Genomic DNA, 19,413 nt, shown 5'->3' with positions numbered 1-19,413 from the left:
TCTAAATGCTGTCCTTTCAGAGAAAATCACTTTCCTATGAAAGTGCCTGAAGCAACTTGCAAGAATTCACAAGAAACTCACATGCGTTTCTCGGAAAGAGAAGCAGTCTGTTCCAACACTTCAATTCACTGTGCGAAGTGAATGGAGTGTTGCTTCACTTTCTAAATGCTGTCCTTTCAGAGAAAATCACTTTCCTTTGAAAGTGCCTTAAGCCACTTGCAAGCATTCACAAGAAACACTAATGCGTTTCTCTGAAAGAGAAGCAGTCTGTTCCAACACTTCATTTCACTGTGCGAAGTGAATGGAGTGTTGCTTCACTTTCTAAATGCTGTCCTTTCAGAGAAAATCACTTTCCTTTGAAAGTGCCTTAAGCCACTTGCAAGCATTCACAAGAAACACTAATGCGTTTCTCTGAAAGAGAAGCAGTCTGTTCCAACACTTCATTTCACTGTGCGAAGTGAATGGAGTGTTGCTTCACTTTCTAAATGCTGCCCTTTCAGAGAAAATCACTTTCCTTTGAAAGTGCCTTAAGCTTCTTACAAGCATTCACAAGAAACACTAATGTGTTTCTATGAAAGAGAAGCAGTCTGTTCCAACACTTCAATTCATTGCGCGAAGGGAATGGAGTGTTGCTTTACTTTCTAAATGCTGTCCTTTCAGAGAAAATCACTTTCCTTTGAAAGATCCTTAAGCTACTGACAAGCATTCAACAGAAACTCACATGCATTTCTCTGAAAGAGAGGCAGTCTGTTACAACACTTCAATTCACTGTACAAAGTGAATGGAGTGTTGCTTCACTTTCTAAATGCTGTCCTTTCAGAGAAAATCACTTTCCTTTGAAAGTGCCTTAAGCAACTTGCAAGCATTCACAAGAAACTCACATGCGTTTCTCTGAAAGAGAAGCAGTCTGTTCCAACACTTCTATTCACTGTGTGAAGTGAATGGAGTGTTGCTTCACTCTCTAAATGCTGTCCTTTCAGAGAAAATCACTTTCCTTTGAAAGTGCCTTAAGCTACTTGCAAGCATTAGGAAGAAGCTCACATGCGTTTCACTGAAAGAGAAGCAGACTGTTCCAACACTTCAATTCACTGTGCGAAGTGAATGGAGTGTTGCTTCAGTTTCTAAATTCTGTCCTTTCAGAGAAAATCACTTTCATTTGAAAGTGCCTTAAACTACTTTCAAGCATTCACAAAAAACTCACATGCGTTTCTCTGAAAGAGAAGCATTCTGTTCCAACACTTCAATTCACTGTGCGAAGTGAATGGAGTGTTGCTTCACTTTCTAAATGCTGTCCTTTCAGAGAAAATCACTTTCCTATGAAAGTGCCTGAAGCAACTTGCAAGAATTCACAAGAAACTCACATGCGTTTCTCGGAAAGAGAAGCAGTCTGTTCCAACACTTCAATTCACTGTGCGAAGTGAATGGAGTGTTGCTTCACTTTCTAAATGCTGTCCTTTCAGAGAAAATCACTTTCCTTTGAAAGTGCCTTAAGCCACTTGCAAGCATTCACAAGAAACACTAATGCGTTTCTCTGAAAGAGAAGCAGTCTGTTCCAACACTTCATTTCACTGTGCGAAGTGAATGGAGTGTTGCTTCACTTTCTAAATGCTGTCCTTTCAGAGAAAATCACTTTCCTTTGAAAGTGCCTTAAGCTACTTACAAGCATTAGGAAGAAACTCACATGCGTTTCTCTGAAAGAGAAGCAGTCTGTTCCAACACTTCAATTCACTGTGGGAAGTGAATGGACTGTTGCATCACTTTCTAAATTCTGTCCTTTCAGAGAAAATCACTTTCCTTTGAAAGTGCCTTAAACTACATTCAAGCATTCACAAAAAACTCACATGCGTTTCTCTGAAAGAGAAGCAGTCTGTTCCAACACTTCAATTCACTGTGCGAAGTGAATGGAGTGTTGCTTCAGTTTCTAAATGCTGTCCTTTCAGAGAAAATCACTTTCCTTTGAAAGTGCCTTAAGCTTCTTACAGGCATTCACCAGAAACTCACATGCGTTTCTCTGAAAGAGAAGCAGTCTGTTCCAACACTTCAATTCACTGTGCGAAGTGAATGGAGTGTTGCTTCACTTTCTAAATGCTGTCCTTTCAGAGAAAATCACTTTCCTTTGAAAGTGCCTTAAGCAACTTGCAAGAATTCACAAGAAACTCACATGCGTTTCTCAGAAAGAGAAGCAGTCTGTTCCAACACTTCAATTCACTGTGCGAAGTGAATGGAGTGTTGCTTCACTTTCTAAATGCTGTCCTTTCAGAGAAAATCACTTTCCTTTGAAAGTGCCTTAACCTACTTGCAAGCATTAGGAAGAAGCTGACATGCGTTTCTCTGAAAGAGAAGCAGACTGTTCCAACACTTCAATTCACTGTGCGAAGTGAATGGAGTGTTGCTTCACTTTCTAAATTCTGTCCTTTCAGAGAAAATCACTTTCCTTTGAAAGTGCCTTAAACTACTTTCAAGCATTCACAAAAAACTCACATGCGTTTCTCTGAAAGAGAAGCAGTCTGTTCCAACACTTCAATTCACTGTGCGAAGTGAATGGAGTGTTGCTTCACTTTCTAAATGCTGTCCTTTCAGAGAAAATCACTTTCCTTTGAAAGTGCCTGAAGCAACTTGCAAGAATTCACAAGAAACTCACATGCGTTTCTCGGAAAGAGAAGCAGTCTGTTCCAACACTTCAATTCACTGTGCGAAGTGAATGGAGTGTTGCTTCACTTTCTAAATGCTCTCCTTTCAGAGAAAATCACTTTTCTTTGAAGTGCCTTAAACTACTTTCAAGCATTCACAAAAAACTCACATGCGTTTCTCTGAAAGAGAAGCAGTCTGTTCCAACACTTCAATTCACTGTGCGAAGTGAATGGAGTGTTGCTTCAGTTTCTAAATGCTGTCCTTTCAGAGAAAATCACTTTCCTTTGAAAGTGCCTTAAGCTTCTTACAGGCATTCACCAGAAACTCACATGCGTTTCTCTGAAAGAGAAGCAGTCTGTTCCAACACTTCAATTCACTGTGCGAAGTGAATGGAGTGTTGCTTCACTTTCTAAATGCTGTCCTTTCAGAGAAAATCACTTTCCTTTGAAAGTGCCTTAAGCAAATTGCAAGAATTCACAAGAAACTCACATGCGTTTCTCTGAAAGAGAAGCAGTCTGTTCCAACACTTCAATTCACTGTGCGAAGTGAATGGAGTGTTGCTTCACTTTCTAAATGCTGTCCTTTCAGAGAAAATCACTTTCCTTTGAAAGTGCCTTAACCTACTTGCAAGCATTAGGAAGAAGCTGATATGCGTTTCTCTGATAGAGAAGCAGACTGTTCCAACACTTCAATTCACTGTGCGAAGTGAATGGAGTGTTGCTTCACTTTCTAAATTAGGTCATTTCAGAGAAAATCACTTTCCTTTGAAAGTGAATTAAACTACTTTCAAGCATTCACAAAAAACTCACATGCGTTTCTCTGAAAGAGAAGCAGTCTGTTCCAACACTTCAATTCACTGTGCGAAGTGAATGGAGTGTTGCTTCACTTTCTAAATGCTGTCCTTTCAGAGAAAATCACTTTCCTTTGAAAGTGCCTGAAGCAACTTGCAAGAATTCACAAGAAACTCACATGCGGTTCTCAGAAAGAGAAGCAGTCTGTTCCAACACTTCAATTCACTGTGCGAAGTGAATGGAGTGTTGCTTCACTTTCTAAGTGCTCTCCTTTCAGAGAAAATCACTTTCCTTTGAAGTGCCTTAAACTACTTTCAAGCATTCACAAAAAACTCACATGCGTTTCTCTGAAAGAGAAGCAGTCTGTTCCAACACTTCAATTCACTGTGCGAAGTGAATGGAGTGTTGCTTCACTTTCTAAATGCTGTCCTTTCAGAGAAAATCACTTTTCTTTGAAAGTGCCTTAAGCAACTTGCAAGAATTCACAAGAAACTCACATGCGTTTCTCTGAAAGAGAAGCAGTCTGTTCCAACACTTCAATTCACTGTGCGAAGTGAATGGAGTGTTGCTTCACTTTCTAAATGCTGTCCTTTCAGAGAAAATCACTTTCCTTTGAAAGTGCCTTAAGCTTCTTACAAGCATTCACAAGAAACACTAATGTGTTTCTATGAAAGAGAAGCAGTCTGTTCCAACACTTCAATTCATTGCGCGAAGGGAATGGAGTGTTGCTTTACTTTCTAAATGCTGTCCTTTCAGAGAAAATCACTTTCCTTTGAAAGATCCTTAAGCTACTGACAAGCATTCAACAGAAACTCACATGCATTTCTCTGAAAGAGAGGCAGTCTGTTACAACACTTCAATTCACTGTACAAAGTGAATGGAGTGTTGCTTCACTTTCTAAATGCTGTCCTTTCAGAGAAAATCACTTTCCTTTGAAAGTACCTTAAGCAACTTGCAAGCATTCACAAGAAACTCACATGCGTTTCTCTGAAAGAGAAGCAGTCTGTTCCAACACTTCTATTCACTGTGTGAAGTGAATGGAGTGTTGCTTCACTTTCTAAATGCTGTCCTTTCAGAGAAAATCACTTTCCTTTGAAAGTGCCTTAAGCTACTTGCAAGCATTAGGAAGAAGCTCACATGCGTTTCACTGAAAGAGAAGCAGACTGTTCCAACACTTCAATTCACTGTGCGAAGTGAATGGAGTGTTGCTTCACTTTCTAAATTCTGTCCTTTCAGAGAAAATCACTTTCCTTTGAAAGTGCCTTAAACTACTTTCAAGCATTCACAAAAAACTCACATGCGTTTCTCTGAAAGAGAAGCAGTCTGTTCCAACACTTCAATTCACTGTGCGAAGTGAATGGAGTGTGGCTTCACTTTCTAAATGCTGTCCTTTCAGAGAAAATCACTTTCCTATGAAAGTGCCTGAAGCAACTTGCAAGAATTCACAAGAAACTCACATGCGTTTCTCGGAAAGAGAAGCAGTCTGTTCCAACACTTCAATTCACTGTGCGAAGTGAATGGAGTGTTGCTTCACTTTCTAAATGCTGTCCTTTCAGAGAAAATCACTTTCCTTTGAAAGTGCCTTAAGCCACTTGCAAGCATTCACAAGAAACACTAATGCGTTTCTCTGAAAGAGAAGCAGTCTGTTCCAACACTTCATTTCACTGTGCGAAGTGAATGGAGTGTTGCTTCACTTTCTAAATGCTGTCCTTTCAGAGAAAATCACTTTCCTTTGAAAGTGCCTTAAGCTACTTACAAGCATTAGGAAGAAACTCACATGCGTTTCTCTGAAAGAGAAGCAGTCTGTTCCAACACTTCAATTCACTGTGGGAAGTGAATGGCCTGTTGCATCACTTTCTAAATTCTGTCCTTTCAGAGAAAATCACTTTCCTTTGACAGTGCCTTAAACTACTTTCAAGCATTCACAAAAAACTCACATGCATTTCTCTGAAAGAGAAGCAGTCTGTTCCAACACTTCAATTCACTGTGCGAAGTGAATGGAGTGTTGCTTCAGTTTCTAAATGCTGTCCTTTCAGAGAAAATCACTTTCCTTTGAAAGTGCCTTAAGCTTCTTACAGGCATTCACCAGAAACTCACATGCGTTTCTCTGAAAGAGAAGCAGTCTGTTCCAACACTTCAATTCACTGTGCGAAGTGAATGGAGTGTTGTTTCACATTCTAAATGCTGTCCTTTCAGAGAAAATCACTTTCCTTTGAAAGTGCCTTAAGCAACTTGCAAGCATTCACAAGAAACTCACATGCGTTTCTCTGAAAGAGAAGCAGTCTGTTCCAACACTTCTATTCACTGTGTGAAGTGAATGGAGTGTTGCTTCACTTTCTAAATGCTGTCCTTTCAGAGAAAATCACTTTCCTTTGAAAGTGCCTTAAGCTACTTGCAAGCATTAGGAAGAAGCTCACATGCGTTTCACTGAAAGAGAAGCAGACTGTTCCAACACTTCAATTCACTGTGCGAAGTGAATGGAGTGTTGCTTCACTTTCTAAATTCTGTCCTTTCAGAGAAAATCACTTTCCTTTGAAAGTGCCTTAAACTACTTTCAAGCATTCACAAAAAACTCACATGCGTTTCTCTGAAAGAGAAGCAGTCTGTTCCAACACTTCAATTCACTGTGCGAAGTGAATGGAGTGTTGCTTCACTTTCTAAATGCTGTCCTTTCAGAGAAAATCACTTTCCTTTGAAAGTGCCTTAAGCCACTTGCAAGCATTCACAAGAAACACTAATGCGTTTCTCTGAAAGAGAAGCAGTCTGTTCCAACACTTCATTTCACTGTGCGAAGTGAATGGAGTGTTGCTTCACTTTCTAAATGCTGTCCTTTCAGAGAAAATCACTTTCCTTTGAAAGTGCCTTAAGCTACTTACAAGCATTAGGAAGAAACTCACATGCGTTTCTCTGAAAGAGAAGCAGTCTGTTCCAACACTTCAATTCACTGTGGGAAGTGAATGGCCTGTTGCATCACTTTCTAAATTCTGTCCTTTCAGAGAAAATCACTTTCCTTTGACAGTGCCTTAAACTACTTTCAAGCATTCACAAAAAACTCACATGCGTTTCTCTGAAAGAGAAGCAGTCTGTTCCAACACTTCAATTCACTGTGCGAAGTGAATGGAGTGTTGCTTCAGTTTCTAAATGCTGTCCTTTCAGAGAAAATCACTTTCCTTTGAAAGTGCCTTAAGCTTCTTACAGGCATTCACCAGAAACTCACATGCGTTTCTCTGAAAGAGAAGCAGTCTGTTCCAACACTTCAATTCACTGTGCGAAGTGAATGGAGTGTTGTTTCACATTCTAAATGCTGTCCTTTCAGAGAAAATCACTTTCCTTTGAAAGTGCCTTAAGCAACTTGCAAGCATTCACAAGAAACTCACATGCGTTTCTCTGAAAGAGAAGCAGTCTGTTCCAACACTTCTATTCACTGTGTGAAGTGAATGGAGTGTTGCTTCACTTTCTAAATGCTGTCCTTTCAGAGAAAATCACTTTCCTTTGAAAGTGCCTTAAGCTACTTGCAAGCATTAGGAAGAAGCTCACATGCGTTTCACTGAAAGAGAAGCAGACTGTTCCAACACTTCAATTCACTGTGCAAAGTGAATGGAGTGTTGCTTCACTTTCTAAATTCTGTCCTTTCAGAGAAAATCACTTTCCTTTGAAAGTGCCTTAAACTACTTTCAAGCATTCACAAAAAACTCACATGCGTTTCTCTGAAAGAGAAGCAGTCTGTTCCAACACTTAAATTCACTGTGCGAAGTGAATGGAGTGTTGCTTCACTTTCTAAAGGCTGTCCTTTCAGAGAAAATCACTTTCCTATGAAAGTGCCTGAAGCAACTTGCAAGAATTCACAAGAAACTCACATGCGTTTCTCGGAAAGAGAAGCAGTCTGTTCCAACACTTCAATTCACTGTGCGAAGTGAATGGAGTGTTGCTTCACTTTCTAAATGCTGTCCTTTCAGAGAAAATCACTTTCCTTTGAAAGTGCCTTAAGCCACTTGCAAGCATTCACAAGAAACACTAATGCATTTCTCTGAAAGAGAAGCAGTCTGTTCCAACACTTCATTTCACTGTGCGAAGTGAATGGAGTGTTGCTTCACTTTCTAAATGCTGTCCTTTCAGAGAAAATCACTTTCCTTTGAAAGTGCCTTAAGCTACTTACAAGCATTAGGAAGAAACTCACATGCGTTTCTCTGAAAGAGAAGCAGTCTGTTCCAACACTTCAATTCACTGTGGGAAGTGAATGGACTGTTGCATCACTTTCTAAATTCTGTCCTTTCAGAGAAAATCACTTTCCTTTGAAAGTGCCTTAAACTGCTTTCAAGCATTCACAAAAAACTCACATGCGTTTCTCTGAAAGAGAAGCAGTCTGTTCCAACACTTCAATTCACTGTGCGAAGTGAATGGAGTGTTGCTTCAGTTTCTAAATGCTGTCCTTTCAGAGAAAATCACTTTCCTTTGAAAGTGCCTTAAGCTTCTTACAGGCATTCACCAGAAACTCACATGCGTTTCTCTGAAAGAGAAGCAGTCTGTTCCAACACTTCTATTCACTGTGCGAAGTGAATGGAGTGTTGCTTCACTTTCTAAATGCTGTCCTTTCAGAGAAAATCACTTTCCTTTGAAAGTGCCTTAAGCTACTTGCAAGCATTAGGAAGAAGCTCACATGCGTTTCTCTGAAAGAGAAGCAGACTGTTCCAACACTTCAATTCACTGTGCGAAGTGAATGGAGTGTTGCTTCACTTTCTAAATGCTGTCCTTTCAGAGAAAATCACTTTCCTTTGAAAGTGCCTTAACCTACTTGCAAGCATTAGGAAGAAGCTGACATGCGTTTCTCTGAAAGAGAAGCAGACTGTTCCAACACGTCAATTCACTGTGCGAAGTGAATGGAGTGTTGCTTCACTTTCTAAATTCTGTCCTTTCAGAGAAAATCACTTTCCTTTGAAAGTGCCTTAAACTACTTTCAAGCATTCACAAAAAACTCACATGCGTTTCTCTGAAAGAGAAGCAGTCTGTTCCAACACTTCAATTCACTGTGCGAAGTGAATGGAGTGTTGCTTCACTTTCTAAATGCTGTCCTTTCAGAGAAAATCACTTTCCTTTGAAAGTGCCTGAAGCAACTTGCAAGAATTCACAAGAAACTCACATGCGTTTCTCGGAAAGAGAAGCAGTCTGTTCCAACACTTCAATTCACTGTGCGAAGTGAATGGAGTGTTGCTTCACTTTCTAAATGCTCTCCTTTCAGAGAAAATCACTTTCCTTTGAAGTGCCTTAAACTACTTTCAAGCATTCACAAAAAACTCACATGCGTTTCTCTGAAAGAGAAGCAGTCTGTTCCAACACTTCAATTCACTGTGCGAAGTGAATGGAGTGTTGCTTCACTTTCTAAATGCTGTCCTTTCAGAGAAAATCACTTTTCTTTGAAAGTGCCTTAAGCAACTTGCAAGAATTCACAAGAAACTCACATGCGTTTCTCTGAAAGAGAAGCAGTCTGTTCCAACACTTCAATTCACTGTGCGAAGTGAATGGAGTGTTGCTTCACTTTCTAAATGCTGTCCTTTCAGAGAAAATCACTTTCCTTTGAAAGTGCCTTAAGCTTCTTACAAGCATTCACAAGAAACACTAATGCGTTTCTATGAAAGAGAAGCAGTCTGTTCCAACACTTCAATTCATTGCGCGAAGGGAATGGAGTGTTGCTTTACTTTCTAAATGCTGTCCTTTCAGAGAAAATCACTTTCCTTTGAAAGATCCTTAAGCTACTGACAAGCATTCAACAGAAACTCACATGCATTTCTCTGAAAGAGAGGCAGTCTGTTCCAACACTTCAATTCACTGTACAAAGTGAATGGAGTGTTGCTTCACTTTCTAAATGCTGTCCTTTCAGAGAAAATCACTTTCCTTTGAAAGTGCCTTAAGGAACTTGCAAGCATTCACAAGAAACTCACATGCGTTTCTCTGAAAGAGAAGCAGTCTGTTCCAACACTTCTATTCACTGTGTGAAGTGAATGGAGTGTTGCTTCACTTTCTAAATGCTGTCCTTTCAGAGAAAATCACTTTCCTTTGAAAGTGCCTTAAGCTACCTACAAGCATTAGGAAGAAGCTCACATGCGTTTCACTGAAAGAGAAGCAGACTGTTCCAACACTTCAATTCACTGTGCGAAGTGAATGGAGTGTTGCTTCACTTTCTAAATTCTGTCCTTTCAGAGAAAATCACTTTCCTTTGAAAGTGCCTTAAACTACTTTCAAGCATTCACAAAAAACTCACATGCGTTTCTCTGAAAGAGAAGCAGTCTGTTCCAACACTTCAATTCACTGTGCGAAGTGAATGGAGTGTTGCTTCACTTTCTAAGTGCTGTCCTTTCAGAGAAAATCACTTTCCTATGAAAGTGCCTGAAGCAACTTGCAAGAATTCACAAGAAACTCACATGCGTTTCTCGGAAAGAGAAGCAGTCTGTTCCAACACTTCAATCCACTGTTCGAAGTGAATGGAGTGTTGCTTCACTTTCTAAATACTGTCCTTTCAGAGAAAATCACTTTCCTTTGAAAGTGCCTTAAGCCACTTGCAAGCATTCACAAGAAACACTAATGCGTTTCTATGAAAGAGAAGCACTCTGTTCCAACACTTCAATTCACTGTGCGAAGTGAATGGAGTGTTGCTTCACTTTCTAAATGCTGTCCTTCCAGAGAAAATCACTTTCCTTTGAAAGTGCCTTAAGCTTCTTACAAGCATTCACCAGAAGCTCACATGCGTTTCTCTGAAAGAGAAGCAGTCTGTTCCAACACTTCAATTCACTGTGCGAAGTGAATGGAGTGTTACTTCACTTTCTAAATGCTGTCCTTTCAGAGAAAATCACTTTCCTTTGAAAGTGCCTTAAGCTTCTTACAAGCATTCACAAGAATCACTAATGCGTTTCTATGAAAGAGAAGCAGTCTGTGCCAACACTTCAATTCATTCCGCGAAGGGAATGGAGTGTTGCTTTACTTTCTAAATGCTGTCCTTTCAGAGAAAATCACTTTCCTTTGAAAGAGCCTTAATCTACTGACAAGCATTCAACAGAAACTCACATGCATTTCTCTGAAAGAGAGGCAGTCTGTTCCAACACTTCAATTCACTGTACAAAGTGAATGGAGTGTTGCTTCACTTTCTAAATACTGTCCTTTCAGAGAAAATCACTTTCCTTTGAAAGTGCCTTAAGCCACTTGCAAGCATTCACAAGAAACACTAATGCTTTTCTATGAAAGAGAAGCAGTCTGTTCCAACACTTCAATTCACTGTGTGAAGTGAATGGAGTGTTGCTTCACTTTCTAAATGCTGTCCTTTCAGAGAAAATCACTTTCCTTTGAAAGTGCCTTAAGCTACTTACAAGCATTCACCAGAAACTCACATGCGTTTCTCTGAAAGAGAAGCAGTCTATTCCAATACTTCAATTCACTCTGCGAAGTGAATGGAGTCTTGCTTCACTTTCTAAATGCTGTCCTTTCAGAGAAAATCACTTTCCTTTGAAAGTGCCTTAAGCATCTTGCAAGAATTCACAAGAAACTCACATGCGTTTCTCTGAAAGAGAAGCAGTCTGTTCCAACACTTCAATTCACTGTGCGAAGTGAATGGAGTGTTGCTTCACTTTCTAAATGCTGTCCTTTCAGAGAAAATCACTTTCCTTTGAAAGTGCCTTAAGCTACTTGCAAGCATTAGGAAGAAGCTCACATGCGTTTCTCTGAAAGAGAAGCAGACTGTTCCAACACTTCAATTCACTGTGCGAAGTGAATGGAGTGTTGCTTCACTTTCTAAATTCTGTCCTTTCAGGGAAAATCACTTTCCTTTGAAAGTGCCTTAAACTACTTTCAATCATTCACAAAAAACTCACATGCGTTTCTCTGAAAGAGAAGCAGTCTGTTCCAACACTTCAATTCACTGTGCGAAGTGAATGGAGTGTTGCTTCACTTTCTAAATGCTGTCCTTTCAGAGAAAATCACTTTCCTATGAAAGTGCCTGAAGCAACTTGCAAGTATTCACAAGAAACTCACATGCGTTTCTCGGAAAGAGAAGCAGTCTGTTCCAACACTTCAATTCACTGTGCGAAGTGAATGGAGTGTTGCTTCACTTTCTAAATTCTGTCCTTCAGAGAAAATCACTTTCCTTTGAAAGTGCCTTAAGCCACTTGCAAGCATTCACAAGAAACACTAATGCGTTTCTCTGAAAGAGAAGCAGTCTGTTCCAACACTTCATTTCACTGTGCGAAGTGAATGGAGTGTTGCTTCACTTTCTAAATGCTGTCCTTTCAGAGAAAATCACTTTCCTTTGAAAGTGCCTTAAGCTACTTACAAGCATTAGGAAGAAACTCACATGCGTTTCTCTGAAAGAGAAGCAGTCTGTTCCAACAATTCAATTCACTGTGCGAAGTGAATGGAGTGTTGCATCATTTTCTAAATTCTGTCCTTTCAGAGAAAATCACTTTCCTTTGAAAGTGCCTTAAACTACTTTCAAGCATTCACAAAAAACTCACATGCGTTTCTCTGAAAGAGAAGCAGTCTGTTCCAACACTTCAATTCACTGTGCGAAGTGAATGGAGTGTTGCTTCAGTTTCTAAATGCTGTCCTTTCAGAGAAAATCACTTTCCTTTGAAAGTGCCTTAAGCTTCTTACAAGCATTCACCAGAAACTCACATGCGTTTCTCTGAAAGAGAAGCAGTCTGTTCCAACACTTCAATTCACTGTGCGAAGTGAATGGAGTGTTGCATCACTTTCTAAATTCTGTCCTTTCAGAGAAAATCACTTTCCTTTGAAAGTGCCTTAAACTACTTTCAAGCATTCACAAAAAACTCACATGCGTTTCTCTGAAAGAGAAGCAGTCTGTTCCAACACTTCAATTCACTGTGCGAAGTGAATGGAGTGTTCCTTCAGTTTCTAAATGCTGTCCTTTCAGAGACAATCACTTTCCTTAGAAAGTGCCTGAAGCTACTTACAAGCATTAGGAAGAAACTCACATGCGTTTCTCTGAAAGAGAAGAAGTCTGTTCCAATACTTCAATTCACTCTGCGAAGTGAATGGAGTGTTGCTTCACTTTCTAAATGCTGTCCTTTCAGAGAAAATCACTTTCCTTTGAAAGTACCTTAAGCTACTTACAAGCATTCACCAGAAACTCACATGCGTTTCTCTGAAAGAGAAGCAGTCTGTTCCAACACTTCAATTCACTGTGCGAAGTGAATGGAGTGTTGCTTCACTTTCTAAATGCTGTCCTTTCAGAGAAAATCACTTTCCTTTGAAAGTGCCTTAAGCTACTTGCAAGCATTAGGAAGAAACTCACATGCGTTTCTCTGAAAGAGAAGCAGACTGTTCAAACACTTCAATTCACTGTGCGAAGTGAATGGAGTGTTGCTTCACTTTCTAAATTCTGTCCTTTCAGAGAAAATCACTTTCCTTTGAAAGTGCCTTAAACTACTTTCAAGCATTCACAAAAAACTCACATGCGTTTCTCTGAAAGAGAAGCAGTCTGTTCCAACATTTCAATTCACTGTGCGAAGTGAATGGAGTGTTGCTTCACTTTCTAAATGCTGTCCTTTCAGAGAAAATCACTTTCCTTTGAAAGTGCCTTAAGCAACTTGCAAGAATTCACAAGAAACTCACATGCGTTTCTCTGAAAGAGAAGCAGTCTGTTCCAACACTTCTATTCACTGTGCGAAGTGAATGGAGTGTTGCTTCACTTTCTAAATGCTGTCCTTTCAGAGAAAATCACTTTCCTTTGAAAGTGCCTTAAGCTACTTGCAAGCATTAGGAAGAAGCTCACATGCGTTTCTCTGAAAGAGAAGCAGACTGTTCCAACACTTCAATTCACTGTGCGAAGTGAATGGAGTGTTGCTTCACTTTCTAAATTCTGTCCTTTCAGAGAAAATCACTTTCCTTTGAAAGTGCCTTAAACTACTTTCAAGCATTCACAAAAAACTCACATGCGTTTCTCTGAAAGAGAAGCAGTCTGTTCCAACACTTCAATTCACTGTGCGAAGTGAATGGAGTGTTGCTTCACTTTCTAAATGCTGTCCTTTCAGAGAAAATCACTTTCCTATGAAAGTGCCTGAAGCAACTTGCAAGAATTCACAAGAAACTCACATGCGTTTCTCGGAAAGAGAAGCAGTCTGTTCCAACACTTCAATTCACTGTGCGAAGTGAATGGAGTGTTGCTTTACTTTCTAAATGCTGTCCTTTCAGAGAAAATCACTTTCCTTTGAAAGAGCCTTAAGCTACTGACAAGCATTCAACAGAAACTCACATGCATTTCTCTGAAAGAGAGGCAGTCTGTTCCAACACTTCAATTCACTGTACAAAGTGAATGGAGTGTTGCTTCACTTTCTAAATCCTGTCCTTTCAGAGAAAATCACTTTCCTTTGAAAGTGCCTTAAGCCACTTGCAAGCATTCACAAAAAAACACTAATGTGTTTCTATGAAAGAGAAGCACTCTATTCCAACACTTCAATTCACTGCACGAAGGGAATGGAGTGTTGCTTCACTTTCTAAATGCTGTCCTTTCAGAGAAAATCACTTTCCTTTGAAAGTGCCTGAAGCTACTTACAAGCATTAGGAAGAAACTCACATGCGTTTCTCTGAAAGAGAAGCAGTCTGTTCCAACACTTCAATTCACTGTGCGAAGTGAATGAAGTGTTGCATCACTTTCTAAATTCTGTCCTTTCAGAGAAAATCACTTTCCTTTGAAAGTGCCTTAAACTACTTTCAAGCATTCACAAAAAACTCACATGCGTTTCTCTTAAAGAGAAGCAGTCTGTTCCAACACTTCAATTCACTGTGCGTAGTGAATGGAGTGTTGCTTCACTTTCTAAATGCTGTCCTTTCAGAGAAAATCACTTTCCTTTGAAAGTGCCTTAAGCTACTTACAAGCATTCACCAGAAACTCACTTGCGTTTCTCTGAAAGAGAAGCCGTCTATTCCAATACTTCAATTCACTCTGCGAAGTGAATGGAGTGTTGCTTCACTTTCTAAATGCTGTCCTTTCAGAGAAAATCACTTTCCTTTGAAAGTGCCTTAAGCAACTTGCAAGCATTCACAAGAAACTCACATGCGTTTCTCTGACAGAGAAGCAGTCTGTTCCAACACTTCTATTCACTGTGTGAAGTGAATGGAGTGTTGCTTCACTTTCTAAATGCTGTCCTTTCAGAGAAAATCACTTTCCTTTGAAAGTGCCTTAAGCTACTTGCAAGCATTAGGAAGAAGCTCACATGCGTTTCACTGAAAGAGAAGCAGACTGTTCCAACACTTCAATTCACTGTGCGAAGTGAATGGAGTGTTGCTTCACTTTCTAAATTCTGTCCTTTCAGAGAAAATCACTTTCCTTTGAAAGTGCCTTAAACTACTTTCAAGCATTCACAAAAAACTCACATGCGTTTCTCTGAAAGAGAAGCAGTCTGTTCCAACACTTCAATTCACTGTGCGAAGTGAATGGAGTGTTGCTTCACTTTCTAAATGCTGTCCTTTCAGAGAAAATCACTTTCCTATGAAAGTGCCTGAAGCAACTTGCAAGAATTCACAAGAAACTCACATGCGTTTCTCTGAAAGAGAAGCAGTCTGTTCCAACACTTCAATTCACTGTGCGAAGTGAATGGAGTGTTGCTTCACTTTCTAAATGCTGTCCTTTCAGAGAAAATCACTTTCCTTTGAAAGTGCCTTAAGCCACTTGCAAGCATTCACAAGAAACACTAATGCGTTTCTCTGAAAGAGAAGCAGTCTGTTCCAACACTTCATTTCACTGTGCGAAGTGAATGGAGTGTTGCTTCACTTTCTAAATGCTGTCCTTTCAGAGAAAATCACTTTCCTTTGAAAGTGCCTTAAGCTACTTACAAGCATTAGGAAGAAACTCACATGCGTTTCTCTGAAAGAGAAGCAGTCTGTTCCAACACTTCAATTCACTGTGGGAAGTGAATGGCCTGTTGCATCACTTTCTAAATTCTGTCCTTTCAGAGAAAATCACTTTCCTTTGAAAGTGCCTTAAACTACTTTCAAGCATTCACAAAAAACTCACATGCGTTTCTCTGAAAGAGAAGCAGTCTGTTCCAACACTTCAATTCACTGTGCGAAGTGAATGGAGTGTTGCTTCAGTTTCTAAATGCTGTCCTTTCAGAGAAAATCACTTTCCTTTGAGAGTGCCTTAAGCTTCTTACAGGCATTCACCAGAAACTCACATGCGTTTCTCTGAAAGAGAAGCAGTCTGTTCCAACACTTCAATTCACTGTGCGAAGTGAATGGAGTGTTGCTTCAGTTTCTAAATGCTGTCCTTTCAGAGAAAATCACTTTCCTTTGAAAGTGCCTTAAGCAACTTGCAAGCATTCACAAGAAACTCACATGCGTTTCTCTGAAAGAGAAGCAGTCTGTTCCAACACTTCTATTCACTGTGTGAAGTGAATGGAGTGTTGCTTCACTTTCTAAATGCTGTCCTTTCAGAGAAAATCACTTTCCTTTGAAAGTGCCTTAAGCTACTTGCAAGCATTAGGAAGAAGCTCACATGCGTTTCACTGAAAGAGAAGCAGACTGTTCCAACACTTCAATTCACTGTGCGAAGTGAATGGAGTGTTGCTTCACTTTCTAAATTCTGTCCTTTCAGAGAAAATCACTTTCCTTTGAAAGTGCCTTAAACTACTTTCAAGCATTCACAAAAAACTCACATGCGTTTCTCTGAAAGAGAAGCAGTCTGTTCCAACACTTCAATTCACTGTGCGAAGTGAATGGAGTGTTGCTTCACTTTCTAAATGCTGTCCTTTCATAGAAAATCACTTTCCTATGAAAGTGCCTGAAGCAACTTGCAAGAATTCACAAGAAACTCACATGCGTTTCTCGGAAAGAGAAGCAGTCTGTTCCAACACTTCAATTCACTGTGCGAAGTGAATGGAGTGTTGCTTCACTTTCTAAATGCTGTCCTTTCAGAGAAAATCACTTTCCTTTGAAAGTGCCTTAAGCCACTTGCAAGCATTCACAAGAAACACTAATGCATTTCTCTGAAAGAGAAGCAGTCTGTTCCAATACTTCATTTCACTGTGCGAAGTGAATGGAGTGTTGCTTCACTTTCTAAATGCTGTCCTTTCAGAGAAAATCACTTTCCTTTGAAAGTGCCTTAAGCTACTTGCAAGCATTAGGAAGAAACTCACATGCGTTTCTCTGAAAGAGAAGCAGTCTGTTCCAACACTTCAATTCACTGTGCGAAGTGAATGGAGTGTTGCTTCAGTTTCTAAATGCTGTCCTTTCAGAGAAAATCACTTTCCTTTGAAAGTGCCTTAAGCTTCTTACAGGCATTCACCAGAAACTCACATGCGTTTCTGTGAAAGAGAAGCAGTCTGTTCCAACACTTCAATTCACTGTGCGAAGTGAATGGAGTGTTGCTTCAGTTTCTAAATGCTGTCCTTTCAGAGAAAATCACTTTCCTTTGAAAGTGCCTTAAGCAACTTGCAAGAATTCACAAGAAACTCACATGCGTTTCTCTGAAAGAGAAGCAGTCTGTTCCAACACTTCAATTCACTGTGCGAAGTGAATGGAGTGTTGCTTCACTTTCTAAATGCTGTCCTTTCAGAGAAAATCACTTTCCTTTGAAAGTGCCTTAACCTACTTGCAAGCATTAGGAAGAAGCTGACATGCGTTTCTCTGAAAGAGAAGCAGACTGTTCCAACACTTCAATTCACTGTGCGAAGTGAATGGAGTGTTGCTTCACTTTCTAAATTCTGTCCTTTCAGAGAAAATCACTTTCCTTTGAAAGTGCCTTAAACTACTTTCAAGCATTCACAAAAAACTCACATGCGTTTCTCTGAAAGAGAAGCAGTCTGTTCCAACACTTCAATTCACTGTGCGAAGTGAATGGAGTGTTGCTTCACTTTCTAAATGCTGTCCTTTCAGAGAAAATCACTTTCCTTTGAAAGTGCCTGAAGCAACTTGCAAGAATTCACAAGAAACTCACATGCGTTTCTCGGAAAGAGAAGCAGTCTGTTCCAACACTTCAATTCACTGTGCGAAGTGAATGGAGTGTTGCTTCACTTTCTAAATGCTCTCCTTTCAGAGAAAATCACTTTCCTTTGAAGTGCCTTAAACTACTTTCAAGCATTCACAAAAAACTCACATGCGTTTCTCTGAAAGAGAAGCAGTCTGTTCCAACACTTCAATTCACTGTGCGAAGTGAATGGAGTGTTGCTTCACTTTCTAAATACTGTCCTTTCAGAGAAAATCACTTTTCTTTGAAAGTGCCTTAAGCAACTTGCAAGAATTCACAAGAAACTCACATGCGTTTCTCGGAAAGAGAAGCAGTCTGTTCCAACACTTCAATTCACTGTGCGAAGTGAATGGAGTGTTGCTTCACTTTCTAAATGCTGTCCTTTCAGAGAAAATCACTTTCCTTTGAAAGTGCCTTAAGCTTCTTACAAGCATTCACAAGAAACACTAATGCGTTTCTCTGAAAGAGAAGCAGTCTGTTCCAACACTTCAATAAATTGCGCGAAGGGAATGGAGTGTTGCTTCACTTTCTAAATGCTGTCCTTTCAGAGAAAATCACTTTCCTTTGAAAGATCCTTAAGCTACTGACAAGCATTCAACAGAAACTCACATGCATTTCTCTGAAAGAGAGGCAGTCTGTTCCAACACTTCAATTCACTGTACAAAGTGAATGGAGTGTTGCTTCACTTTCTAAATGCTGTCCTTTCAGAGAAAATCACTTTCCTTTGAAAGTGCCTTAAGGAACTTGCAAGCATTCACAAGAAACTCACTTGCGTTTCTCTGAAAGAGAAGCAGTCTGTTCCAACACTTCTATTCACTGTGTGAAGTGAATGGAGTGTTGCTTCACTTTCTAAATGCTGTCCGTTCAGAGAAAATCACTTTCCTTTGAAAGTGCCTTAAGATACCTACAAGCATTAGGAAGAAGCTCACATGCGTTTCACTGAAAGAGAAGCAGACTGTTCCAACACTTCAATTCACTGTGCGAAGTGAATGGAGTGTTGCTTCACTTTCTAAATTCTGTCCTTTCAGAGAAAATCACTTTCCTTTGAAAGTGCCTTAAACTACTTTCAAGCATTCACAAAAAACTCACATGCGTTTCTCTGAAAGAGAAGCAGTCTGTTCCAACACTTCAATTCACTGTGCGAAGTGAATGGAGTGTTGCTTCACTTTCTAAATGCTGTCCTTTCAGAGAAAATCACTTTCCTTTGAAAGTGCCTTAAGCCACTTGCAAGCATTCACAAGAAACACTAATGCATTTCTCTGAAAGAGAAGCAGTCTGTTCCAATACTTCATTTCACTGTGCGAAGTGAATGGAGTGTTGCTTCACTTTCTAAATGCTGTCCTTTCAGAGAAAATCACTTTCCTTTGAAAGTGCCTTAAGCTACTTGCAAGCATTAGGAAGAAACTCACATGCGTTTCTCTGAAAGAGAAGCAGTCTGTTCCAACACTTCAATTCACTGTGCGAAGTGAATGGAGTGTTGCTTCAGTTTCTAAATGCTGTCCTTTCAGAGAAAATCACTTTCCTTTGAAAGTGCCTTAAGCTTCTTACAGGCATTCACCAGAAACTCACATGCGTTTCTCTGAAAGAGAAGCAGTCTGTTCCAACACTTCAATTCACTGTGCGAAGTGAATGGAGTGTTGCTTCAGTTTCTAAATGCTGTCCTTTCAGAGAAAATCACTTTCCTTTGAAAGTGCCTTAAGCAACTTGCAAGAATTCACAAGAAACTCACATGCGTTTCTCTGAAAGAGAAGCAGTCTGTTCCAACACTTCAATTCACTGTGCGAAGTGAATGGAGTGTTGCTTCACTTTCTAAATGCTGTCCTTTCAGAGAAAATCACTTTCCTTTGAAAGTGCCTTAACCTACTTGCAAGCATTAGGAAGAAGCTGACATGCGTTTCTCTGAAAGAGAAGCAGACTGTTCCAACACTTCAATTCACTGTGCGAAGTGAATGGAGTGTTGCTTCACTTTCTAAATTCTGTCCTTTCAGAGAAAATCACTTTCCTTTGAAAGTGCCTTAAACTACT

The sequence above is a fragment of the Myodes glareolus genome, unplaced genomic scaffold (assembly GCF_982192425.1).
Source record: "Myodes glareolus unplaced genomic scaffold, mMyoGla1.1 HAP1_SCAFFOLD_37, whole genome shotgun sequence".
NCBI classification, from domain to species: domain Eukaryota; kingdom Metazoa; phylum Chordata; class Mammalia; order Rodentia; family Cricetidae; genus Myodes; species Myodes glareolus.
This window is presented reverse-complemented; position numbering follows the sequence as displayed.